Raw genomic sequence first — 27,763 nt, 5'->3', positions numbered from 1 at the left:
GCATCCCCAACTGAGGATGATACGGCGGTCGGATGGTCCCGGTGGGCCACATGTGGCCTGATGATGGAGTATTCTGTCTTGGGTGTTCATTGTCTGAGTTCTCACTACTGTAGCAGCAAGTAATGTTGGGTTGGTAGGGTGTTTCTTTTAAGAATTGAGTTGCAAGGAATTGGCTCCACATACCACTTCGTCATAAATGTCACAATCTAGTTTATGGACAACTTCACCTTCACAGCATTTGAGTAATTCGACCCAATTTGATGAATTGTAAATGTTTCGTATGTTTTGCTTATTCAAAATGGTTCAAATGGCTCTGAGCACTATGGGACTTAACATCTATGGTCATCAGTCCCCTATCAGACGAGTTATCAGACTGTTCAGTATAGGATTTCATAACGTGAGGTATTAGCCTGTTCAGTTATTATTTTTGTGACAAGGTATTAAAGGTTTCACATTCTTATTTTCGAGTCATGGCATATCATTTAGTTCATGTTTATGTTAAACTATAAAAAACACAGTGTGGGTACAAGATTCTGTAACAATGATAATCAGGCACTAACATTCCATACGAAAAGCGACAAGCAAAGAATACTGAGGCTATATTGCAAAATCATAAGAAAAATTCTGGGCCCAAAGCTGACAGGTGGTATAGGCCTCGCCGCCCCCGGTACCAGGATTTCTTAACGTGGAGTATTAGCCTGTTCAGTTATTATTTTTGTGACAAGGTATTAACGGTTTCACTTTCTTATATTCGAGACATGCATATCATTTAGTTCATGTTTATGTCAGACTATAAAAAACACAGTGTGGGTACAAGATTCTGTAACAATGATAATCAGGCACTAACATTCCATACGAAAAGCGACAAGAAAGGCATACTGAAGCTATATTGCAAAATCATAAGAAAAATTCTGGGCCCAAAGCTGACAGAAGAGGGATACACATTGTACGATACGAAAACCACAGAGAAAACGTCAAACCTAGCAACAGATGTCATAAAAAGAAGGTTAAATTTCTGTGGGCACATCAGTAGGCTATCGCCAACAAGAGTCACCAACAGAATTGACCTAGAAAAAGCACAAATCGATCCAATACAAGACAGAAACATAGAGACAAGTGGAAATTTGGGTCAGAGAATGAAGTCCCAAATGAACCAGGGACAAAGTGTACCGAGGAAAAGATTCGAAGGAGAAAACATGCGAGAATCATGGAAGATTTGAAAGAATGCCTTATTGAGGCAGAATGATTTGCGTGATCCTACAGCCTCGACGCAAATTATATATGTGTATCGACGGGTGCAGGTTCTTATTTTCGACACGTGGCGTATCATTTAGTACATATATACAGGGTTATTACAAATGATTGAAGCGATTTCACAGCTCTACAATAACTTTATTATTTGAGATATTTTCACAATGCTTTGCACACACATACAAAAACTCAAAAAGTTTTTTTAGGCATTCACAAATGTTCGATATGTGCCACTTTAGTGATTCGGCAGACATCAAGCCGATAATCAAGTTCCTCCCACACTCGGCGCAGCATGTCCCCATCAATGAGTTCGAAAGCATCGTTGATGCGAGCTCGCAGTTCTGGCGCGTTTCTTGGTAGAGGAGGTTTAAACACTGAATCTTTCACATAACCCCACAGAAAGAAATCGCATGGGGTTAAGTCGGGAGAGCGTGGAGGCCATGACATGAATTGCTGATCATGATCTCCACCACGACCGATCCATCGGTTTTCCAATCTCCTGTTTAAGAAATGCCGAACATCATGATGGAAGTGCGGTGGAGCACCATCCTGTTGAAAGATGAAGTCGGCGCTGTCGGTCTCTAGTTGTGGAATGAGCCAATTTTCCAGTATGTCCAGATACACGTGTCCTGTAACGTTTTTTTCGCAGAAGAAAAAGGGGCCGTAAACTTTAAACCGTGAGATTGCACAAAACACGTTAACTTTTGGTGAATTGCGAATTTGCTGCACGAATTCGTGAGGATTCTCTACCGCTCAGATTCGCACATTGTGTCTGTTCACTTCATCATTAATAAAAAAATGTTGCTTCATCACTGAAAACAAGTTTTGCACTGAACGCATCCTGTTCCATGGGCTGTTGCAACCGCGCCGAAAATTCAAATCGTTTGACTTTGTCATCGGGTGTCAGGGCTTGTAGCAATTGTAAAAGGTAAGGCTTCTGCTTTAGCCTTTTCCGTAAGATTTTCCAAACCGTCGGCTGTGGTACGTTTAGCTCCCTGCTTGCTTTATTCGTCGACTTCCGCGGGCTACGTGTGAAACTTGCCCGCACGCGTTCAACCGTTTCTTCGCTCACTGCCGGGCGACCCGTTGATTTCCCCTTGCAGAGGCATCCAGAAGCTTTAAACTGCGCATACCATCGCCGAATGGAGTTAGCAGTTGGTGGATCTTTGTTGAACTTCATCCTGAAGTGTCGTTGCACTGTTATGACTGACTGATGTGAGTGCATTTCAAGCACGACATACGCTTTCTCGGCTCCTGTCGCCATTTTGTGTCACTGCGCTCTCGAGCAGAAACCTGAAGTGCGGCTTCATCCGAACAAAACTTTATGAGTTTTTCTACGTATCTGTAGTGTGTCGTGACCATATGTCAATGAATGGAGCTACAGTGAATTTATGAAATCGCTTCAATCATTTGTAATAGCCCTGTATAGGATGATTATAATTAAACTTTCAAACCGCTGTAGTAATAACACCACTGGTCAGAATGAAGTCAAATTGCAACAGGAAATATTATCGGAGAAGGGGCAAAACATACGGGAGAAGAAAAATAGTCACAAAATGTAGCAATAGAAGGCGGTCGATTACAAATGACAAATGAATCATATAACAGTGCCTAAGATGTACGTCTGACGTTAAACAAAATGTACTACTCAGTGTCCATGGATGTAAAGGCGTCATACAGTTAGTTACGTCAGCCCATCCACTACGGCAAGCTCATATCATTTCGGATGGGAAAAATTGGTTTTAATTGTCCTGAGGGCAAAAACCGCATAAAAAGCATCAATCGTATTGGTTTTTGTCCTGAGGCCAAAACCGCATAAAAAGCATCAATCAAAATGAAATCCTATTATTAATTTCCGTGTGACTGGCGCAAAACATGCAAAGTATGCTGTCCACCGTTTACTGCAACAAGTTGAAATCGAAAAACAGCATGTTCCACAACTGATCGAAGTGTTTCATAAAGTGTTGCGCAGTGGGTGCCTTCAATGCAGTTCCAATCGGAACACTGAACACATCATTCAGATAGCCCCACAAGCCGAAGTCACACGATTAAGATCTAGTGATCGGGACGGCCAGCCTGTAGGGAAATGGCGGCTGACAATTCTAGCATTTCCCAAATGACGCTTTAGCAGTTGCTTAACTAGATTTGCAATGTGCGGAGGTGCGCCGCCTTGCATAAAAATGATCCCATCCACACATCCACGCTGTTGGAGAGCTATAATGACGTGGTTGCGCAAAAGACACTTATATCTCTTACCAGGTAACAGGACCGGAAGCACCTGTCTCTTCGAAAAAATATGGTCCTATGATAAATGCTGCCGTAAACCAGCACCACACAGTGGCCTTTTCAGGATGAAGTGGTACTGGTTGATTTGCGTGTGGATTTTCCGTTGCCCATATTCGACAATTCTGTGTATTGACATATCATGTCAGATGGAAGTGGGCTTCGTCTGTCCACAAAATGTTCCACGGCCAATCATTGTCCACTTCCATACGAACAATAAATTATCAAGCAAAGGTCTGTCTTGCTGGCAAGTCAACAGGAAGCAACTCGCGCACGTGGATAATTTTGAATGGATAGCAAAGAAGGATGTTTCGTAGGATTTTACCCACCGCGCTCATGGGTATGTCCAATGTTCGGGCAATTCTCCGAGCAGTACACGTTTGCACACCACCAATCGTCTCCTCCCGCATTGCTGTGGCCACTGCTTCCACTGACGTCGAATCAATTCGTTTCCTCCCTCTACCAGGTTGCACACCAAAAGGACCCGTCTCTTCGAATTTCCGAATCGTTTTCTCCAGACCCACGGCAGTCATCTGACCACCGCCTTTTTTCAAACCATTCTGTGGAGCGACGTGTGCACAGGCATCTTTCTTGTAATACAGCTTTACAAGCAGTGCGCGACCCTGCATTGAGACAGTCATGGCCAACGTCGCAGACGCGAAAGGAGGAAAAGCCATGTACCCGGCGTGTTTATACCAACTTCAATGGCTCGTGCACGTGACAGGTGTTTTCATTTACATTTTCTGACACATACAGCGCCACCAATTGATCAATTTTCACACTAATTTTTTTCATCTGTCCTACGTTTTCTCTCATCTCCGATAATATTCCGTTGTAATTTGACGTCTTTCTGACCAATGGTGGTATATATATTCCTCCATAGGCTTCTCGCAGTTTTTGCTTTTCTTCTCCTCCACCTTTTTGCCCTCTCATCTGTCGTGGACCCCCTCCCCCCCCCCCCCCCCCCCCTCCAATCTGCCCTCGTCTGCAGTTTTGAGTGGGTGTTCAGTGTTGTGCGTCCCCTTTCAGTGCTGCGAACACACACCATACTGTCGCTAGGTGTGTTTTTTTAACTCTTGCGAACAGAAACCAGACTGTCGCCACGTTTTTTTAATTGTGCCAGTCTACTTACTGCGTGTCTTCCTTCACACTGTCAACCCCGTGTTTTTATATCTTTAACTTCCACAACTTTCCGCAATTTTACAGTTTTTTTTAAAGGCACCGTGTTTTTTTTTTTTGTTTGCTATATTCTCATTCTGTTTTTTAACTCTTCTGTAGGCTGTAGAGCGGCCTATTACACTGCTGCCAACCCGACCCCACCTCTGGGGAGGGGGAAATCGAAATGAAATAAAGGAAAAAAAAAGTTGTTCGTTCTTCCCAAATTCTCTTCATACGTTTACTGTGTTCTCTCTTGCGTTCTTTTTCCCGTTCTGTTCTCCGTGTGTTCTTGTTTAAGTGCGTGTTTCTTTATGATGTTTCTAAACTGTTCTCTATTGTTTATGTTGTCTAGAGTAATTCCCAGTTCTTTATTGTCTTCTTCTGTTTCAGTGATCCGCTTTGTCTTGTTTTTGCTCTAGCTTACACTCTCAAAGGTTTGCCTTGTGAGCCTGGTTTTATTCATCCTGCTGATATGTCCATAAAATTTCATCCTTCTCTATCTAATGGTATCTGTTAGTATTTCTATGTCTTTGTAAATCTCTCTAGTTGGCCTCTTCATCCAAATTCCTTCCCGAAACACGGGCCCATATATTTCCTTCGCAATTTTTCTTTCCTGCTTTTCAATCTCTCTGATCTCCGTATGACCATGAATCACTGTAGTTTCTGCAGCATAAAGTGCTTCTGGTAGGACTTCTGTGTTGTAATGCCTTAGATTCGCATTGACAGAAATAGGTTACTTATTACAGTGATTCCAAGTGAGGTTATATGCTTTTTGCAATCTGGAGATTCTGTCTTTATTGGCTATTGAGTTCAGTCCTGATGGTTGGATAATCTCTCCCAGATATCTGAAGTGGGCAACTTGTGCCACTTTCCCATATATATAAGTAACCACCACTAAACATATTACGGTAACAATATTAGGTCCCAGGCCATTTCCGACTGGACGATATATACAGGGTGTTACAAAAAGGTACGGCCAAACTTTCAGGAAACATTCCTCACACACAAATAAAGAAAATATGTTACGTGGACATGTGTCCGGAAACGCATAATTTCCATGTTAGAGCTCATTTTAATTTCATCAGTATGTACTGTACTTCCTCGTTTCACCGCCAGTTGGCCCAATTGAAGGAAGGTAATGTTGGCTTCGGTGCTTGTGTTGACATGCGACTCATTGCTCTACAGTACTAGCATCAAGCACATCAGTACGTAGCATCAACAGGTTAGTGTTCATCACGAACGTGGTTTTGCAGTCAGTGCAATGTTTACAAATGCGGAGTTGGCAGATGCCCATTTGATGTATGGATTAGCACGAGGCAATAGCCGTGGCGCAGTACGTTTGTATCGAGACAGATTTCCAGAACGAAGGTGTCCCGACAGGAAGACGTTCGAAGCAATTGATCGGCGTCTTAGGGAGCACGGAACATTCCAGCCTATGACTCGCGACTGGGGAAGACCTAGAACGACGAGGACACCTGCAATGGACGAGGCAATTCTTCGTGCAGTTGGTGCATTACTGCATTTACTAGGCAATCTTGTATTTTAATAACCGTTTAAATTTTGTCGATTTGTTTGCGCTCTCTGTAGATTAGTTCAGACGTTCTTTGCAAAAAAGTTTTTAGCATGGATAGGGACTGCAACTGCTGTGTTCGGATGCAGGCTGAGTTGGCATACCTTCGCTCCCAGCTTCAGGAAGTGTTGGCTTCGGTCACACAGCTTGAGGCTGTTGCCAATGGGCATCACTGTGGGGGTCCGGATGGGGGTTTGTCGGGGACGGCCAGCTCGTCCCACGCATCCCCTGATCGGACTACGACTGTGGTTGCCCGGGATACTGCCCGCATTGAGGCTGATCCCTCACCTGTGGTAGAGTGGGAGGTCGTTTCAAGGTGTGGCAGAGGGCGAAAGACATTCCGGAGGGCTGAACGGAAAGCCTCTCCAGTTTGTCTGACGAACCGGTTTCAGGCTCTGTCTCAGGCTGATACTGATCTTCGGCCTGACATGGCTGCTTGTCCTGTTCCAGAGGTTGCCCCTCAGTCTGCAAGATCCGGGCAGTCGCAAAGGGTGGGCTTACTGGTAGTTGGGAGCTCCAACGTCAGGCGCGTAATGGGGCCCCTTAGGGAAATGGCAGCAAGAGAGGGGAAGAAAACCAATGTGCACTCCGTGTGCATACCGGGGGGAGTCATTCCAGATGTGGAAAGGGTTCTTCCGGATGCCATGAAGGGTACAGGGTGCACCCATCTGCAGGTGGTCGCTCATGTCGGCACCAATGATGTGTGTCGCTATGGATCGGAGGAAATCCTCTCTGGCTTCCGGCGGCTATCTGATTTGGTGAAGACTGCCAGTCTCGCTAGCGGGATGAAAGCAGAGCTCACCATCTGCAGCATCGTCGACAGGACTGACTGCGGACCTTTGGTACAGAGCCGAGTGGAGGGTCTGAATCAGAGGCTGAGACGGTTCTGCGACCGTGTGGGCTGCAGATTCCTCGACTTGCGCCATAGGGTGGTGGGGTTTCGGGTTCCGCTGGATAGGTCAGGAGTCCACTACACGCAACATGCGGCTACATGGGTAGCAGGGGTTGTGTGGCGTGGACTGGGCGGTTTCTTAGGCTAGATGGCCTTGGGCAAGTACAGAAAGGACAACAGCCTCAACGGGTGCGGGGCAAAGTCAGGACATGCGGGGACCAAGCAGCAATCGGTATTGTAATTGTCAACTGTCGAAGCTGCGTTGGTAAAGTACCGGAACTTCAAGCGCTGATAGAAAGCACCGAAGCTGAAATCGTTATAGGTACAGAAAGCTGGCTTAAGCCAGAGATAAATTCTGCCGAAATTTTTACAACGGTACAGACGGTGTTTAGAAAGGATAGATTGCATGCAACCGGTGGTGGAGTGTTCGTCGCTGTTAGTAGTAGTTTATCCTGTAGTGAAGTAGAAGTGGATAGTTCCTGTGAATTATTATGGGTGGAGGTTACACTAAACAACCGAACTAGGTTAATAATTGGCTCCTTTTACCGACCTCCCGACTCAGCAGCATTAGTGGCAGAACAACTGAGAGAAAATTTGGAATACATTTCACATAAATTTTCTCAGCATGTTATAGTCTTAGGTGGAGATTTCAATTTACCAGATATAGACTGGGAGACTCAGATGTTTAGGACGGGTGGTAGGGACAGAGCATCGAGTGACATTATACTGAGTGCACTATCCGAAAATTACCTCGAGCAATTAAACAGAGAACCGACTGGTGGAGATAACATCTTGGACCTACTGATAACAAACAGACCCGAACTTTTCGGCTCTGTATGTACAGAACAGGGAATCAGTGATCATAAGGCCGTTGCAGCATCCCTGAATATGGAAGTTAATAGGAATATAAAAAAAGGGAGAAAGGTTTACCTGTTTAGCAAGAGTAATAGAAGGCAGATTTCAGACTACCAAACAGATCAAAACGAAAATTTCTGTTCCGACACTGACAATGTTGAGTGTTTATGGAAAAAGTTGAAGGCAATCGTAAAATGCGTTTTAGACAGGTACGTGCCGAGTAAAACTGTGAGGGACGGGAAAAACCCACCGTGGTACAACAACAAAGTTAGGAAACTACTGCGAAAGCAAAGAGAGCTCCACTCCAAGTTTAAACGCAGACAAAACCTCTCAGACAAACAGAAGCTAAACGATGTCAAAGTTAGCGTAAGGAGGGCTATGCGTGAAGCGTTCATTGAATTCGAAAGTGTAATTCTATGTACCGACTTGACAGAAAATCCTAGGAAGTTCTGGTCTTACGTTAAATCAGTAAGTGGCTAGAAACAGCATATCCAGACACTACGGGATGATGATGGCATTGAAACAGAGGATGACACGCGTAAAGCTGAAATACTAAACACCTTTTTCCAAAGCTGTTTCACAGAGGAAGACCGCACTGCAGTTTCTTCTCTAAATCCTCGCACAAACGAAAAAATGGCTGACATCGAAATAAGTGTCCAAGGAATAGAAAAGCAACTGGAATCACTCAATAGAGGAAAGTCCACTGGACCTGACGGGATACCAATTCGATTCTACACAGAGTACGCGAAAGAACTTGCCCCCCTTCTAACAGCCGTGTACCGCAAGTCTCTAGAGGAGCGGAGGGTTCCAAATGATTGGAAAAGAGCACAGATAGTCCCAGTCTTCAAGAAGGGTCGTCGAGCAGATGCGCAAAACTATAGACCTATATCTCTTACGTCGATCTCTTGTAGAATTTTAGAACATGTTTTTTGCTTGCGTATCATGTCATTTCTGGAAACCCAGAATCTACTATGTAGGAATCAACATGGATTCCGGAAACAGCGATCGTGTGAGACCCAACTCGCCTTATTTGTTCATGAGACCCAGAAAATATTAGATACAGGCTCCCAGGTAGATGCTATTTTTCTTGACTTCCGGAAGGCGCTCGATACAGTTCTGCACTGTCGCCTGATAAACAAAGTAAGAGCCTACGGAATATCAGACCAGCTGTGTGGCTGGATTGAAGAGTTTTTAGCAAACAGAACACAGCATGTTGTTATCAATGGAGAGACGTCTACAGACGTTAAAGTAACCTCTGGCGTGCCACAGGGGAGTGTTATGGGACCATTGCTTTTCACAATATATATAAATGACTTAGTAGATAGTGTCGGAAGTTCCATGCTGCTTTTCGCGGATGATGCTGTTGTATACAGAGAAGTTGCAGCATTAGAAAATTGTAGCGAAATGCAGGAAGATCTGCAGCGGATAGGCACTTGGTGCAGGGAGTAGCAACTGACCCTTAACATAGACAAATGTAATGTATTGCGAATACATAGAAAGAAGGATCCTTTATTGCATGATTATATGATAGCGGAACAAACACTGGTAGCAGTTACTTCTGTAAAATATCTGGGAGTATGCGTGCGGAACGATTTGAAGTGGAATGATCACATAAAATTAATTGTTGGTAAGGCGGCTACCAGGTTGAGATTCATTGGGAGAGTGCTTAGAAAATGTAGTCCATCAACAAAGGAGGTGGCTTACAAAACACTCGTTCGACCTATACTTGAGTATTGCTCATCAGTGTGGGATCCGTACCAGATCGGTCTGACAGAGGAGATAGAGAAGATCCAAAGAAGAGCGGCGCGTTTCGTCACAGGGTTATTTGATAACCGTGATAGCGTTACGGAGATGTTTAATAAACTCAAGTGGCAGACTCTGCAAGAGAGGCGCTCTGCATCGCGGTGTAGCTTGCTCGTCAGGTTTCAAGAGGGTGCGTTTCTGGATGAGGTATCGAATATATTGCTTCCCCCTACTTATACCTCCCGAGGAGATCACGAATGTAAAATTAGAGAGATTAGAGCGCGCACGGAGGCTTTCAGACAGTCGTTCTTCCCGCGAACCATACGCGACTGGAACAGGAAAGGGAGGTAATGACAGCGGCACGTAAAGTGCCCTCCACCACACACCGTTGGGTGGCTTGCGGAGTATCAATGTAGATGTAGATGTAGATAACCCCCGTGTCAGCGTCAGAGAACTTGCTGCTGTACAAGGTAACGTTGACCACGTCACTGTATGGAGAGTGCTACGGGAGAACCAGTTGTTTCCGTACCATTTACAGCGTGTGCAGGCACTATCAGCAGCTGATTGGCCTCCACGGATACACTACTGCGAATCGTTCATCCAACAATGTGTCAATCCTCATTTCACTGCAAATGTTATCAAAATGTAAATTTTCACAATCAACATGTGTGGGCTGACGAGAATCCGCACGCAATTGTGCAATCACGTCATCAACACAGATTTCCTGTGAACGTTTGGGCAGGCATTGTTGGTGATGTCTCGATTGTGCCCCATGTTGTTCCACCTACGCTCAATGGAGCACGTTATCATGATTTCATAGGGGATACTCTACCTATGCTGCTAGAACATGTGCCTTTACAAGGACGACACAACATGTGGTTCATGCACGATGGAGCTCCTGCACATTTCAGTCGAACTGTTCGTACGCTTCTCAACAACAGACTCGGTGACCGATGGACTGGTAGAGGCGGACCAATTCCATGGCCTCCACGCTCTCCTGACCTCAACCCTCTTGACTTTCATTTACTGAGGCATTTGAAAGCTCTTGGCTACGCAACCCCGGTACCAAATGTAGAGACTCTTCGTGCTCGTATTGTGGACGGCTGTGATACAATACGCCAATCTCCAGGGCTGCATCAGCGCATCAGGGATTCCATGCGACGGAGGGTGGATGCATGTATCCTCGCTAACTGAGGACATTTTGAACATTTCCTGTAACAAAGTGTTTGAAGTCACGCTGGTACGTTCTGTTGCTGTGTGTTTCCATTCCATGATTAATGTGATTTGAAGAGAAGTAATAAAATGAGCTCTAACATGGAAAGTATATATATATATATATATATATATATATATATATATATATATATATATTTTCCTCCATTGGCTCCTCGCTTTTTTTGCTTTGCCTCTCCTCCCCCTTTTTGCCTCTCATCTGTCCGCCCCCCCCCCCCCCAATCTGCTGTCGTCTGCAGTATTAAAGTGAGTGTTCAAGTGTTGTGCGTCGTCTTTCAGTGTTGCGGACACACTCCATACTGTCGCTAGGTGTGTTTTTGACTCTTGCGAACAGAAACCAGACTGTCGCCGAGTTTTTTTTAATTGTGCCTTTCTACTTACTGTGTGTCTTCCTTCGCATCGTCAACTCCGTGTTTTTATATTTTTAACTTCCACAACTTTTCGCAATTTTACAGTTTTTTAAAAAGTCACCGACGTGCAATAAAAGAAAAAAAAAGTTCTTCGTTCTTCCCAAATTCTCTTCATACATTCACTGTGTTCTCCCTTGCGTTCTTTTTCCCGTTCTGTTCACCGTGTGTTCTCGTTTAAGTGTGTGTTTCTTTATGATGTTTCTAAACTGTTCTCTATTGTTTATGTTGTCTAGAGTAATTCCCAGTTCTTTAATGTCTTCTTCTGCTTCATTGATCTGCTTTGTCTTGTTTTTGCTCTAGTTTACATTCTCAAAGATTTGCCTTGTGAGCCTGGTTTTATTCATCCTGCTGATATGTCCGCAGAATTTCATCCTTCTCTATCTAATGGTATCTATTATTATTTCTATGTCTTTGTAAATCTCTCTAGTTTGCCTCTTCGTCCAAATTGCTTCCCGAAACACGGTCCACATATTTTTCTCAGAATTTTTCTTTCCTGCTTATCAATCTCTCTTATCTCCGTATGACTATGAATCACTGTAGTTTCTGCAGCATAAAGTGCTTCTGGTAGGACTGCTGTGTTGTAATTCCTTAGATTCGCATTGACAGAAATAGGTTACTTATGACAGTGATTCCAAGTGAGCTTATATCCTTTTTGCAATCTGGAGATTCTGTCTTTATGGGCTATTGAGTTCGGTCATGATGGTTGGATTATCTCTGCCAGATATAAACATATTACGCTCAACATATTAGGTCTCAGGTCTTTTCCGACTGGATGATATATATATGGGAAAGTGGCACAAGTTAACACACGAACGTGCATGGCCTTACACATTGGGGAATACTTTAAAGAACGAAGCGTTGAGGATTCCTCACGAGGCTTTGTGTTGGAGAGGAAAAAAAGCGCCGATTCGGCAGGGAATGATTCATATGCAGCCATTACTGGCGACTGGTGTAGCTCCGCGCCTGCAGATAACAGCCGGCCGAAATGCAATATCGCGGGCGAGGGGCGCGGTGTGGCGCACTCGCGACTTGGCAGAATTTTAAATTGGCTTAAGGTCCGGAGTGAAGCGGGGGAGGACGTGACGGATGCTGCACTCCTGATGGCGCGTTTTGGAAATGGAGGTCCCCGGGTCAGGACTGCACAGCTTGGGGTTTCGAGTACTAGAGAATAACTGGGAGAGACACGGTCTGCGTACTCTCCAGGGGAATGAATTTAAATACGCCCGAAACGGAGCTGTTACTGATGGCAACATAGCAATCCATAAATTCGCTTTTCTGTCGATTTCTTCTTCAGACTGCGAAACGCGACTCGGGGTAGTGATGGTAACAGAGAAGTAGTGAAATACCTTTGAATAACGACATGGCTAGCTGTGAAAGTAAGCACCGCTAAACAGATTAGGTCTCAGGCCTTTCCCGACTGGACGATCTGTGATCAAATGCCATGTGGTCAGAACGTCGCCAATCCCTCCAGCAATCATTGCCGTAGGATGAACCCTGAGGTTACCGCTGCTTCTGTATTAAAAAAAACTCCTCATTTGTCTTGATGAGACTACGTGGACCTCCTTCCAGAACTCCCTACCTCGGAAAAATCCTGAGGTATGGGAAATCTAACGCAGGTCCTCCCGCTCTGAAGACACGGAGGAAGTCACTGGGGTTGACCTTACAGAAAATACAAAGTGAGATCACAAATAGGGAGTCGAAATCTTGTATTCAACCATCGATATTGCGGTAAAAATTGAGTAGGCAAGGAAGACATCGGGAGCTTAGTGGCACAGGCGAGTAAAGGAGTGTTTAATTTACGCAGAAATTAAAGAACTTGCACTCGTAATACACTATGACATCCAGAAGTGTGGAGATTTTAATATAATTGTTCCCAAACTACGGTGACAACAAAAGAAAATATTATTTGATCAATTACTAAGTGGTAAAAATTCTATGATGTTTTTCAGTGTGCTCCAGAGACATGAATGAGACGGATATTATGTCACGTTACACCTCACCCCAGTAGAAATACTTGTAAAACAAATAGATGTTGGATTTAATTCGCAAAATGAGGAAAAGTAAAAGTACAGCGAGCAGGCAAAAGTGAATTCAGACGCCTAACAGTGAGACTGGCAGAAAGTGCAAAATGGCAAAGTAGAACTGACAGCAAGAGAAACGCAAAGCTGTAGAAGATTGGACCACTATGGGGAACAAAGAAGCCGCCTATAGAAAATTACAGAAACTTTTGCAGAAGGGAGAACCACCTCTTGAGTATTAAGAACTCAAATGGCAATCCAACAGTAAACAAAAAATAGAAGCCCGAAGAAATAGGACACACCAAGGCAACTGCAGTAAACGATTTTCGAGTTATCAGTCTTCAGATTGGTCCGATGTGCCTCACTACAAATTCCTTCCTATCGGCAACTTCTTTATCTCGGAGTCGCACTTGCGCCCTACATCCTTAATAATTTGTTGCCTGTATTCGAATCTCCCCCACAGTCCTTACCATTTGTAGCCCCCTCTAGTAGTAATGGGAATCATTAATAACGTAGAGAAACCGTCTCTGATCCAGAGGCGCACCAGAATACACTTTTATAAGACCTTAGAAAGACCTGTGCTGTCTTATGGCAGCGAATCCTGGGCTGTGAATGCAAAGGATGCGAAAAGACTTAACATGTTGTAAAATTAAACTATTGAAACGGACTGCTGGTTATACAAAATGGATTCACTAAAGAAACGAGACCCATCACACACTATATTCAGAACTTCCTAAACAACTGGAGAAAACATTTGTAACGAATGAGCTCAAAGATGATTCCAGAGTCCATGCTACACTACCACCCCGAAGGTGTAAGATCCGTAGGTCGACGAATGAAAGATGATAGGAGAACTTCTCGACAGAACCATAACGCGTCAACAGGCCTAACATTTTGAGGCAAGATGATGGTAATGGTGATGACGAAAGGTATATCGCCCATACTTCGTCATCCACATTATGATGTAAAAGTTAATTCTGTCGACAGTAATATGACATTATGCATCGCTGATTCTGTGGAACTTTCGGAGCTGAGCGCGTGTTTTTCTGGTAGGGGAATGGTCTTGCGATTTTGTTCAAGAATCCCCAACCTCTAACTGTCACGCACCAGTATGCAAGTGGAGAGCTGTTTGCGTTTCGTGCAGAACGATTGCGTGTAGATGCAACCCACCAGAGTTATTTGAGTAGTTGCTAAGGTGATGAATTATTTGTCTGGAAGTATTACGTCGATTGGTAGGATAATAGTGAACAATAATACAGTTTATTCGCGGAATCTGCATGTAATTCTGTATGAAATCAGTAGTTGTTAGTAGCAGATATATTACTGTTATTCCTTATGTGTTAACACATAAATTACCATACTATTTCTACTTGTCAGGGGTGCTATTCTCTGCCGATGCTGCGCAGAATCTCCCCATGCGCTGTCTCACCGGTCTACCTAATTTTGTACATCCTTCTGATAGACTGGGTCAGTCCATGATTCTCTACCCTACAAAAATGTGCTCGGAACGCAAATTGTCCAAAATTTCTCCCCCAGATTAAGGATGACGTTTGATACCAGCAGACTTCCCATTGCCAGGAGTGTCCTCTCATCCTGTGCTACTGTGCTGTTCATGTCCTCCTTACTACCTAGGTATGGTGTTCTTTTGCTTCCAAGGTAGCAGAATTCCTTATCTTCGTCTAGTTCGAGGTCAACAGTTTTGATGTTAAGTTTGTTCTAGCCACATTTCTTCTAAACTAAACTAAACTCCTCCCGAACAGGCCATGAAGGCTCAACGGTACGGACCGGCCGCCGTGTCATCCTCAGCCCTTATTCGGATATGGAGGGGCATGTGGTCAGCATACCCCTCTGCCGACCGTATGTCAGTTTCCGAGGCCGGAGCCGCTATTTCTCAATCAAATAGCTTTTCAGTTTGCCTCCCAAGGGCTGAGTGCACCACGCTTGCCAACAGCGCTCGGCAGACCGGATGGTCACCCATATAAGTGCTAACCCAGCCCGACTGCGCTTAACTTCGATGATCTGACGGGAACCGGTGCTACCACTGCGGCAAGGCCGTTGGCTACATTTCTTCTACTGCTCATAAATTTCTTGGACTTACTGTCAATGCATAGCCTTTCCTCATTAAACTGATTATTCAGCTCAACACATTCTGTAATTTTCTTGAGAAGCTGGAGGAACAAGTTATAGGGTTGTATCGTTTTCTTCTTTAAACATTTAGATCGTGTCATGCGTTTGGGACTGCCTAAGGCGGCTAAATTACAACCTGCAAACAAAAAAAGCTTAAAATCTTGTACATGGCTGCACGTTCAGAGACCGTGAATAGTTACAATTGATAGAAAATCAGCCCTCGGTCACTATTTTTAGCAAATTAATCTGGTTTCGACACTGCTAGGAGTGTCTTCCTCAGAATTTAAAACAAATGGTCTGTATTCTATAACATGGTCACAGAATTATGACTAAAAATGTATCATAGAATATAAGTACGGAAAGACTGGCAGTACTTACATGTCATTTATAAAATAAAGAATATGCCAAAAGGGCATTAGTCACAAAGATATTTAAGATAAAGAAAACTGTGATGGCGAGCCACTAAGGGCTGCTCGTTACTTGCTTGGTGCAGGTTGCAACCTGCATTAGCCCGCACCAGATGTTTAGTTTAGGGCTATCACGAAGATGTTCAATGACAACGTGTGGATTTTGCGATCCCCAAAGCTGAACTTTATGCCTATTAACCCTTCCTGATAGAAGAAATATTGCCTCATCTGTTGTGTCGGCTGAAGAGCCAACACCGTGTTACTATAGGGGTCCGAAATGCACGCGTTTTAGCTCACGCAGGCTGGCGTGAGGAGGGAAGAACTATACTGACGCGAGGTCTGGAACATGACAAGGAATTAGAATTCAGAAAGCGGACGTAAGTAGTTTGATATTTAGCTTTAATCCATTAATGATGAACGTCGTTCTTGACGGTACATGAGTCACAATATTATCTGTTCAGAATTCATTCTAATTACTGAATATGGCGCCTGGCTAGGTCGTAGCAAATGACGTAGCTGAAGGCTACGCTAAACTATCGTCTCGGCAAATGAGAGTGTAAGTAGACAGTGAACCATCGCTAGCAAAGTCGGCTATACAACTGGGGCGAGTGCTAGGGAGCCTCTCTAGACTAGACCTGCCGTGTGGCGGCGCTCGGTCTGCAATCAATTGATAGTGGCGACACGCGGGTCCGACGTATACTAACGGACCGCGGCCGATTTAAAGGCTACCACCTAGCAAGTGTGGTGTCTGGCGGTGACACCATATCATCTGAGAGTAAACATCTTTCCAGGAAGCTGGCATCCATGTCAATACAGGTTGCAACCTGCACCAAGCAAGTAACGACCAGTCCTTAGTGACTCGCCATCACAGTTTCCTTTATCTTAAATATCTACGTGACTAATGCCCTTTTCGCATATTTATTAGTTTATAAATGACATATAAGTACTGCCAGTCTTTCCGTACTTATACTTTATCATACATTTTTAGTCATAATTCTGTGATCATGTTATAGAATATAGATCATTTGTTTTACATTCTAAGGAAGACACTCCTAGCAGTGTCGAAACCATGTTAATTTGTTAAAAATATCGAGGGCTGATTTTCTTTCAATTGTAAAAAAAAACTTAGTTAGGTCACTTCTTTGTTCCGAGGTGATAACAAAATTTGTGACTACCGCTCGTAATACCAACTCGGTCGTCGTGTTCTTTCAGTTTGTAAGGCCCTCTTATGCACGTATTGCAGATTACATGCGTGTCTGTGAACTTACCTCCCACACCACTTCACGATTCACTCCAGAGAAACGAATGACACCCGTAATGCCCCATCACCGAGAATTCGTCGAGCACTCTCGCAGTCGTTGCAGGGCCGCGACTCGACGTCGAGTGTTTACATACCTGACAACCCGCAGCTTACTGCAGCTCCCGCAACCGACCAAGTTCATTACTTGTAACGAGTGGCGCCTGCCCCCGCATCAACTGCGAGTAAACAACGAGGCACTCGGCGGCCCTGTTTTAATTGCTGCCGCGTGGGTCCCTCATAAAACACACTATACGCCTCCGCAACTTGATGACAGAAGAGATTTCGACGAAGCTCCGCCTTAACCACGTCTCACCTCTTTAAAGCTCCACGTTTCTCTGAGTTGTCTGAAACTTAGTTAAATGAGGCACTGCCTGGTAATTTGGTGATCTACTACAGATCATTTACTTTCTGTAGTTTGTGTGAAATGTGTGTGAAATCTTATGGGACTTAACTGCTAAGGTCATCAGTCCCTAAGCTTACACACTACTTAACCTAAATTATCCTAAGGACAAACACAGGCACCCGTGCCCCGAGGGAGGACTCGAACCTCGGACCAGCCGTTTCTGTAGTATCTTCACAGGTTGACCTGCAAAGTTATGTACACAATCCGAGACATACAGCACGGACATCAACACCGAAAAAACGAAAACTATGACCTTCTGCGGGAAATGCGAAGACTGGAGTGAATTTTCACTATGCAGCGGAGTGTGCAATATATAAAACTTCCTAGAAGATTAAAATTGTGTACCGGCAATGGGCATATTTCTTTAGGGTGGGGAAGGGGGAGGGGGGAGGGAGGAGAGGGGAAAGTATCTCTTCGACGAACATCATTATACACTACTGGCCATTAAAATTGTTGCACCTCGAAGATGACGTGCTACAGACGCGAAATTTAACCGACACGAAGAAGATGCTGTGATATGCAAATGATTAGCTTTTCAGAGCAGTCTCAAAGCGTTGGCGCCGGTGGCGACACCTACAACGTGCTGACATGAGGAAACTTTTCAACTGATTTCTCATCCACCAACAGCAGTTGACCGGCGTTGCCCGGTGAAACTTTGTTGTGATGCCTCGTGTAAGGAGGATAAATGCGTACCATCACGTTTCCGACTTTGATAAAGGTCGGATTGTAGCCTATTGCGATTGCGGTTTTTTGTATCGCGACATTGCTGCTCGCGTTAGTCGAGATCCAATGACTGTTAGCAGAATACGGAAATGGTGGGTTCAGAAGGATAATACGGAACGCCGTGTTGCATCCCAACGGCCTCGTATCACTAGCAGTCGAGATGACAGGCATCTTATCCGCATGGCTGTAAGGGATCGTGCAGCCACGTTTCCATCCCTGAGTCAACAGATTGGGACGTTTGCAAGACAACAACCATCTGGACGAACCGTTCGACGACGTTTGCAGCAGCATTGACCATCAGCTAGGAGACCATGGCTGCGGTTACCCTTGACGCACCATCACAGACAGGAGCGCCTGCGATGGTGTACTCAACGACGGGCCAGCCGGAATGGCCGAGCGGATCTAGGCGCTACAGTCTGGAACCGCGCGACCGCTACGGTCGCAGGTTCGAGTCCTGCCTCGAGCATGGATGTGTGTGATGTCCTTAGGGTAGTTAGGTTTAAGTAGTTCTAAGTTCCAGGGGACTGATGACCTCAGAAGTTAAGTCCCATAGTGCTCAGAGTCATTTGAATTATTGTTACTCAACGACGAACCTGGGTGCACGAGTGGAAAAACGTCATTTTTTCAGATGAATCCAGGTTCTGTTTACAGTATCATGACGGTCGCATCCGTGTTGGGCGACATCGCGGTGAACGCACATTGGAAGCGTGTATTCGTCATCGCCATACTGGCGTATCACCCTGCGTGATGTTATGGGGTGGCATTAGTTACACGTCTCGGTCACCTCGTGTTTGCATTGACGGCACTTTGAACAGTAGACGTAACATTTCAGATGTGTTACGACCCGTGCCCCTACCCTTCATTAGAAACCCTACATTTGAGCACGACCGCATGTTGCAGGTGCTGTACGGGCCTTTCTGGATACAGAAAATGTTCGACTGCTGCCCTGGCCAGCACATTCTCCAGATCTCTCACGAGTTTAAAACGTCTGGTTAATGGTAGCCGAGCAACTGGCTCGTCGCAATACGCCAGTCACTACTCTTGATGAACTGTGGTATCGTGTTGAAGCTGCATGGGCAGCTGTACCTGTACACGCCATCCAAGCTCTGTTTGACAATGTCCAGGCGTATCAAGGCCGTTATTAAGGCCAGAGGTGGTTGTTCTGGGTACTGATTTCTCAGGATCTATGCACCCAAACTGCATGAATATGTAATCACATGTCAGTTCTAGCATAATATATTTGTCCAATGAATACCCGTTTATCATCTGCATTCAATTTTAATGGCCAGTAGTGTAATTAACTGTCACGTACACTTTCCGGATACAAAAGATCACCAAGTTTTTAATAATACTAACAGTAATCTATAACACATCTTGTAATCAGTATATTACTGAAACGTACTGGCAGATTAAAATTGTGAGTCGGTCCTGGACTGAAACTCGAATCCGGGTCCCTGTCTGAGATGCAATTTTAATCTACCGAGAAGTTTCATATCAACGTACAGTCCGCTGCAGAGTACAGACTCATTCTGGAAGCAATCCCCTAGGCTGTGGCTAAGCCGGGTCTCCGCAGTATGCTTTCTTCGAGGAATGGTAGTCCTGCCAGTTTCGTAGAACTTCTGCAGAATTTGGAAGGTAACAGCTGAGGTACTTGTGGTGAACACTTACTTGCGATATGCAATGGGCCCGGTGTCGACTCCTGGTCTTGCACACAATTTTCATCTGCCAAGAAGTTTCAGGGTAAGATTTGTTTGAAAAATAAAGTCCTGGAAAGAGCGAATACAATCACATGTTTAGGCTACAAACTATCCTTTCCGAAAGGAACGATCTGAAAAAGCCGCCAGGTTAACAAAAACAATGAGAGTCATTAATAACGTAATGAAACCTTCCCTATTCCAGAGGCGCACCAGAATACACTTTCATAAGACCTAAAGACCTGTGCTGTGTTATGGGTCCGAATCATGGCCAATGAAGGCAAAAGATGCGAAAACACTAACAGCCAGTGAAACTAAATTATTAAAACGGGCAGCTGGTTAAATAGAATGGGCTTACAAAAGGAACTAGACCCATCACACATTATATTAAGAACCTCGAAAACGACTGGAGAAAATACTTACAATGAATGAGCTCAAATATGACTTCACAATCCATGCTACATGAATACCCCAACGGTGCAAGATCCCTAGGGCGACCAATGAAAGATGGTAGGAGAACTTCTCGACAGAACCATAACACGTCAAGAGGCGTAATACTAGGAGAAAAGATCACGGTGATGGTGATGACGACAGCTATATCGCTTGTACTTCATAATCCACATTATGATGTAAAGGTTACTACTGACAATAGTAATATGACGTAGTAAATAGCACTTATTATGCATCGCTGGTTCTGTGGAACTTTGGGAGCTGAGCGCGTGTTTTTCTGGCAGGGGCGTTTTCTTGCTGTTTGCTTCAACAATGCCCAACCGCTGACTGTCACGCACCAGAATGCGAGTAGATAGTTGTCTGCGAAGGCCCGACAAATTTCTAACACCATCGTTATAGAAGGCAGCCGCCTGCGCTTTCCGATAATTCTCTACGCTGGTCTATATCGTGTAGCCTGCGCCCAAGTGTTGTCTTCATATCCAACGTTTCATTTGGACAGAGATGGTACTCCGGACGAGCCAGCTAGGGCTGCGTTGTGGGTGAACTAACACTTCCCATCGAAAAGGCTGCAGGAGAGTCCTCACTGCCCCTGCAGAATACGGCTGAGAATTGCCATGAAGAAGGAAGTGTGTGGCAGTTGTGTTAGGTGGGCTGCATTCACTAAGGCGAAGCCTCTCAGCGGGTCCTCCTACTTGGCGGGAGACATTGTTGTTCTAGGCACCTTTACTCTCTCACAGTGCGCTCACAACAGAAAAGAGCGTCTTGATGCAGTCGACGGTCATACTAGAGACATCTCTGCAATGCTTCATCGGGTTTTCACTGTGATGTCCATTTCGCGACCGATCGAAACTCACTCTCTGGACAACCCTCGTATTACAAACAGTGTTGCAGACTTCTTTATTCAACAAATCACAAAGATAAGTAAACATTTTTACCTTATTTGAGTCACTTCGTTACTAATTTGTTGGAGTATTGTAGTACCTTCGTACTCCTATCCTGTTACCTGGAGAATACTTGTGTAACAGTGGCAAGGAGAAATTGTCTTAGCGGTGTACCGCGCCAGAAGTTGTTTCACAAACTCGGCCTACCGCAACAACAGTGGCAACTCGGCCTCCACAGCAGTAGCAACTAGGCCTTTACAAAACTGCCGACGAAGATTTACAAATGAAACAAATGTGATTAGAGTTTTAAGGCCCTGTGGTCTGTCCAGACTGCATCCGCAAATTTTTGGGAGATATTCTTAACGTGTTAATGGGCTGACTGGTTCACCCACTTTCCTTAGCTAGTCACATATCTCTGTGCCTTTGTTTTAGCTCCTTTGTCGTTTTACTTCTGTTTTCTTACTAGGTGTAGCACCTTTTACTATATCTCCTTCGTTTTACGGCGTGTGATATGGAGTGGTTGTGTGGGTCAATGCGGGTGAGGTAAGAGTGAGTGAGTAAGTGAGTCTACTAACGTTTTTAGCCCTTTTTCCGATATTCCTTTCTTTAAGCATTTGTAAGGAAAATCAAGTCACGTTCATAGGACTTGTGGACCTGTAAAAAGGGTTCGACAATGTCAAATATTCCAAGACGTTGGAAATTCTGAGGAAAATAGGGGTAAGCTGTAGGGGAAGATGGTTCATTCACAACTTATACAAGAACCAAGAGTAAATAATAAGAGTTGGAAACCAAGAATTAAGAGTTGGGATTAAAAAGAGTACAAGACAATGTTGTGTTCTTTGTCCCCTACTGTCGAAAAATGATGGAAATAAGAGAGATGAAAGAGTAGAATTAAAATTCAGGGTGAAAGTATATCAGTGATAAGATTCACCGATGACATTGCTATCCTCAGTAAAAGTGAAGAAGATTTACAAGATCTGAAGTGGAAAGATCAGTCTGAGTACAGAATATGGACTGAGAATAAATCGGAGAAAGACGAAAGGAATGAGAAGTAGTAGAAAAGAGAACTGCGAGAAACATAACATCAAGATTGATAATCGTGAATTAGATGAAGTTAAGGAATTCTGCTGACCAGGCAACAAAATAACCCACGACTGACGGAGCAAGAGGGGCACAAAAATCAGACTAGCGCTGGGAAAAAGGGCATTCCTGGTCAAGTGAAGACCACTAGTATCATACAAAGGCCTTAGTTTGAGGAAGAAATTTCTGATGATGATGTTCAGATGTGTGTGAAATCTTATGGAACTTAACTGCTAAGGTCGTCAGTCCCTGACACACTACTTAACCTAAATTATCCTAAGGACAAACACATACACCCATGCCCGAGGGAGGACTCGAACCTCCGCCGGGACCAGGCGTACAGTCCACGACTGCAGCGCCCCAGACCGCTCGGCTAAACCCGTGCGGCGAAATTTCTGAGACTGTAAATTTGGAGCACAGTGTTGTATGTTAGGGACACATGGACTTTAGGAAAACGGGAACAGAAGGGAATCGAAGCCTTTGAGGTCACGTGCTACAGGCGAATGTTGAAAATTAGGTAGAGTGATATAGTAAGGAAAGAGGAGGTTCTGCGCAGGATGATAGGACATCCGTTAAGAGATGATGGAATAACTTACACAGTGCTAGAGGGAGAGTAGAATACATACAGCAAATAACTGAGGACGTAGGTTGCAAGTGTTACTCTGCATTAACACAATACAGAAATCGCTTTGTGGCTGGCCGCATCAAATCAGAGGACTGAGAGCCCGTACACCCGCACAAACCAAACAACAACAGCTGTCGCACGGCCACAGCTGTTCGGTCCCAGCCATCGAAACTGACTCAGCAGCCAAACCAAGACGCATTCCAGCCACCGATCCAGGCTCACTTCGCCTGCGCCACTCCGGAGCAGGCAGCCGGTTTACTACCACCCCTTCTCTCTCCCAACATTGGGCTCCGAGGTCTCCAGCCTCGGACTTGGTCTCCGTCGTCTCCAGCGTTGTCCTTCTGAGCTGCCAGCCAGTCAACCCCGAGCCGTCACCTCAGCCGGTGGTCTCTGAAGATTCCAGCCTCCGGAGTTGTAACAGACTATCACAGACATGATTACTGTCACTGCTGGACAGCAGTCCAGCTTGTGGCCCGTCTGCACTTGGACTCTACGCTACGAGTGACAGTTGTTCTATTTAATCTAATCAAGAAGTATCATTGATTAGCAAAACCATCAGATAGTAGCAGTGCATTGTACATTCAGGAGTTCCTTTGTTCTTTTTCAGTAACTAATTCAACAGCAGTCCATGTGGTTACTGCCCTCGTTATTTATTCAATCCTTAATAAAATGTTACTTTTCTAGTTGGAAGCCTATTCTTTCTGTGTGCACCAATCCCCAGTCACGACAGCTACCGTGGACAGCCGGCCGTTGTGGCCGAACGGTTCTAGACACTTCAGTCCGGAACCGCGCTGCTGCTACGGTCGCAGTTTCTAATCCTGCCTGAGGCATGGATGTGTGTGATGTTCTTAGGTTAGTTAGGTTTAAGTAGTTCTAAGTCTAGGGGACTGATGACTTCAGATGTTAAGTCCCATAGTGCTCAGAGCTTACCGTGGACACTTATGTCATGGAAGCTTAATCGCTAAGCATATTAGCAATGGTACACTCAAGTGTGTAAGTCGAAAACATTTAACTGCGAATAAGAGCGTGGTTGTGTCTGGATTTTGTTAATGAGATGTGTTACTTGCAAATGTAGAGTGTAGCTCAGTGAATTACTAAAGGACTTGGGTACTCTGATCTTGAGGTAGAAGATCGTTCCAAATTTTTTGCTACGGTAGAGTCTTGGACCCCACAACCTGGACTCCCTAAACGTCGGAAGCCCCTTTCACAGGAGAGGAAGGAGAAATTATCAGCAGGGCTCAAGATATATTGGGAAGGGAAGAGAGAATCGATGAAGAACTAGTTATAAGCGCTCCTTAGTGGGCTCAAATCAATAATAAATCCACTTTCTCATTCGGGATTCGACTGCGCCTGTTTTGAAGACAATTTTTTTTTATTGTATGATTACATGAAAGCGGAACAAACACTGGTAGCAGTTACTTCTGTAAAATATCTGGGAGTACGCGTGCGGAACGATTTGAAGTGGAATGATCATATAAAATTAATTGTTGGTAAGGCGTGTGCCAGGTTAAGATTTATTGGGAGAGTCCTTAGAAAACGTTGTCCGTCAACAAAGGAAGTGGCTTACAAAACACTCGTTTGACCTATACTTGAGTATTGCTCATCAGTGTGGGATTCGTACCAGGTCGGGTTGACAGAGGAGATAGAGAAGATCCAAAGAAGAGCGGCGCGTTTCGTCACAGGGTTATTTGGTAACCGTGATAGCGTTACGGAGATGTTTAATAAACTCAAGTGGCAGACTCTGCAAGAGAGGCGCTCTGCATCGCGGTGTAGCTTGCTCGTCAGGTTTCGAGAGGGTGCGTTTCTGGATGAGGTATGGAATATATTGCTTCCCCCTACTTATACCTCCCGAGGAGATCACGAATGTAAAATTAGAGAGATTCGAGCGCGCACGGAGGCTTTCCGGCAGTCGTTCTTCCCGCGAACCATACGCGATTGGAACAGGTAAGGGAGGTAATGACAGTGGCACGTAAAGTGTCCTTCGCCACACACCGTTGGGTGGCTTGCGGAGTATAAATGTAGATGTAGATGTGGTTGGCATCACAAGAGTATCATGTGATTATGAAACTGATAGGTTCAGGAGGATGACACTCAACGGCGTGCATGATATCAGAATCCCCACCCCACTAGCGCTCGAAAGGACAGATATTATTCTCAGCTATGCATGATATCAGTGTCCCCACGCGACTACCGGCCTAGAGGACAGACATGTTGTTCGCTCGCCTATGTGGAATCATACAACCACGTCATGCACCTTGAGCAAAGAAATTTGCTTGTTTGTAGCAAGACAAATATCCACATGGACATTGCCATGCTGTCTAGGGCACCATGGACATTCAGGCACAGTGACCAGTGTTGTGGCTCTCAAACGGTGGTGTGACCAACGACAACAATGGACACACGAGTGGTACCATGTAGTCTCTTGAGACGAATCCCAGCTCTGTGTACAGCACTACCATCTCTCCGTGAGAGGAGCCTCTGAGGAGAACTAACGTTGGCAGACGGCGTGTGTCATAGATCCAGTATATGGTCTATCGGTACGGGGCACACTATACAATCACCTTTGGTTCGCACAGCCAGTAATTTGGACTCCTGCTGATACAGTTCTGAAGTGTTAAGATTGGTGACTGTTTTCGATGTTAGGGATACCCTGATATTATCTTTCCACACGATGACGCAACGCCACTGCTATCCTACTTCAAGACGGTCTCTGCCGTGGGCAGGAAAGTCTCTCACCCACTGGAACTGGAGATATCGGGTTCTGAGTTGACGATGAACTCTGATGAACTCTCATACACAATACCAGTATTCTTCCTACTATACAGATCAAGTAAGCTTGACGTTATTGCAAACGTAACAGAAAATTAACTCTCATTCTCTGGTACTAGAAGATAGTGCAGATGCCCCGGGTAACGTACGTCATCCACTTGCTTAAGATATCAGAAAATTATTGCGAACATGCCTACTGGTCATTCAGTCATCCGTCTCCAGCTGAAAGGTTGGGCGAACAGCGCGCACCAACAAAGAGTAGGCAAGTGGTACTCATCTGCGAAGAATGTAAGTTAGCAGAACAGTTTCCATTTGTCTACTATCAACTTAAACAAGTTCAAAATGGCTCTGAGCACTGTGGGACTTAACATGTATGGTCATCAGTCCCCTAGAACTTAGAACTACTAACTAACCTAAGGACATCACACAACACCCAGTCATCACGAGGCAGAGAAAATCCCTGACCCCGCCGGGAATCGAACCCGGGAACCCGGCCGCGGGAAGCGAGAACGCTACCCCACGACCACGAGCTGCGGACTACTTAAACAAGTGTTCGAATTATGTTACATTGGGTCCCTGTACTGTGTGCTAGTACATGAGAGTCAAGTTAATTTTGTGTTACATTTTTAACAATTGAATACAGAAAATAAATCCGGGTATACAGAGAAACGTAAATAAATGCGTTAATATCCTTATGTAAGCAGCTGATGTAACAGTTTTGGAAGAACTTGAAAAGCTGTATCTACATCAAACAGTATCAGGGGAATATAATTTTGTACTCAACAAGGAAAAATTAAAAGCGTGGTTCATCATGCGAAATACTCCACTCACTCAAAAAATAATAACGTGTGCTATGTCACTTGAGCTGGTCGCAAGTGTTAATATTTTACGATGAAGAAGCTATTATGTCTACAAAGACATAGAAAGTAAGGTTAAAAAATGAATATCAATATGAATAATGATAAATAAAACATTCCAAAACAAATTACGGAAGCAAACAAAACTAAAATTTTATAAAACTAAGGCTACATCTATCGTGCTACATGGAAGCGAATCATGCATCCCTTTAAAGAGGAAATAAAAGTAAAATACAGATAGAAAAGATTAGAGTTTTCAGGAAAGGCAGAGGTGTTACGAGGAAAGACCATGTAAAGAATAAGGATTTTAAAAATCAACTACATAAACTGAAGAGCCAAACAAACTGGTATACCAGCCTAAGCCTAACATCGTGTATGGCCCCCGCGCACACGCTGAGTGCCGCATCACGACGTGGCATGAACTCGACAAATGTCTGAAGTAGTGCTGGAGGGAACTGACACCATGAATCCCGCAAGGCTGTTTATAAATCCTTAAGAGTACGAGCGGTTGGAGATCTCTTCTGAACAGCACGTTGCAAGGCATCCCAGATACGCTCAATAATGCGGGGGAATTTTGTGTCCAGTGGAAGTGTTTAAGCTCTGAAGAGTGTTCCTGGAGCCACTCTGCAACAATTCTCAATGTGTGGGGTGTCACACTGTCCTGCTGGAGCTGCCCAAGTCGGTGGGAATGCACAATGGAAGCGATTGGATGCAGGTGATCAGACAGGATGCCTTCGTACGTGTCACCTGTCAGGGTCGTATGTAGACGTATCAGGGGTCCCATATCACTCCTATTGCACACGAGCCACACCATCACAGAGACTCCACCAACTTGAATAGACCCTTGCTGATATGCGTGGTCCATGGATTCGTGAGGTTTTCTCCTTACCCGTGCACGTCCATTCTCTCGATACAATTTGAAACGAAACTCGTCCGACGAGGGAACGTGTTTCCTTTCATCAACGGACCAATGTCGGTATTGACAGTCCCAGGTGAGGCGTAAAGCTTTGTGTCGTGCTGTCATCAAGAGAACA

General features: G+C 44.7%; 1 pseudogene; it reads right to left on the bottom strand.

The window, feature by feature from the left end:
- Nucleotides 1-15,355: 15,355 nt before the first annotated feature.
- On the bottom strand, nucleotides 15,356-15,473 carry LOC124551422 (annotated as a pseudogene).
- Between the last annotated feature and the right edge of the window lie 12,290 nt (nucleotides 15,474-27,763).

Source organism: Schistocerca americana, chromosome 9 (assembly GCF_021461395.2).
Source record: "Schistocerca americana isolate TAMUIC-IGC-003095 chromosome 9, iqSchAmer2.1, whole genome shotgun sequence".
Taxonomy (NCBI): Eukaryota; Metazoa; Arthropoda; class Insecta; order Orthoptera; family Acrididae; genus Schistocerca; species Schistocerca americana.
Note: the sequence above shows the minus strand (reverse complement) of the source record. Positions and strands in the feature narration are given on the sequence as shown.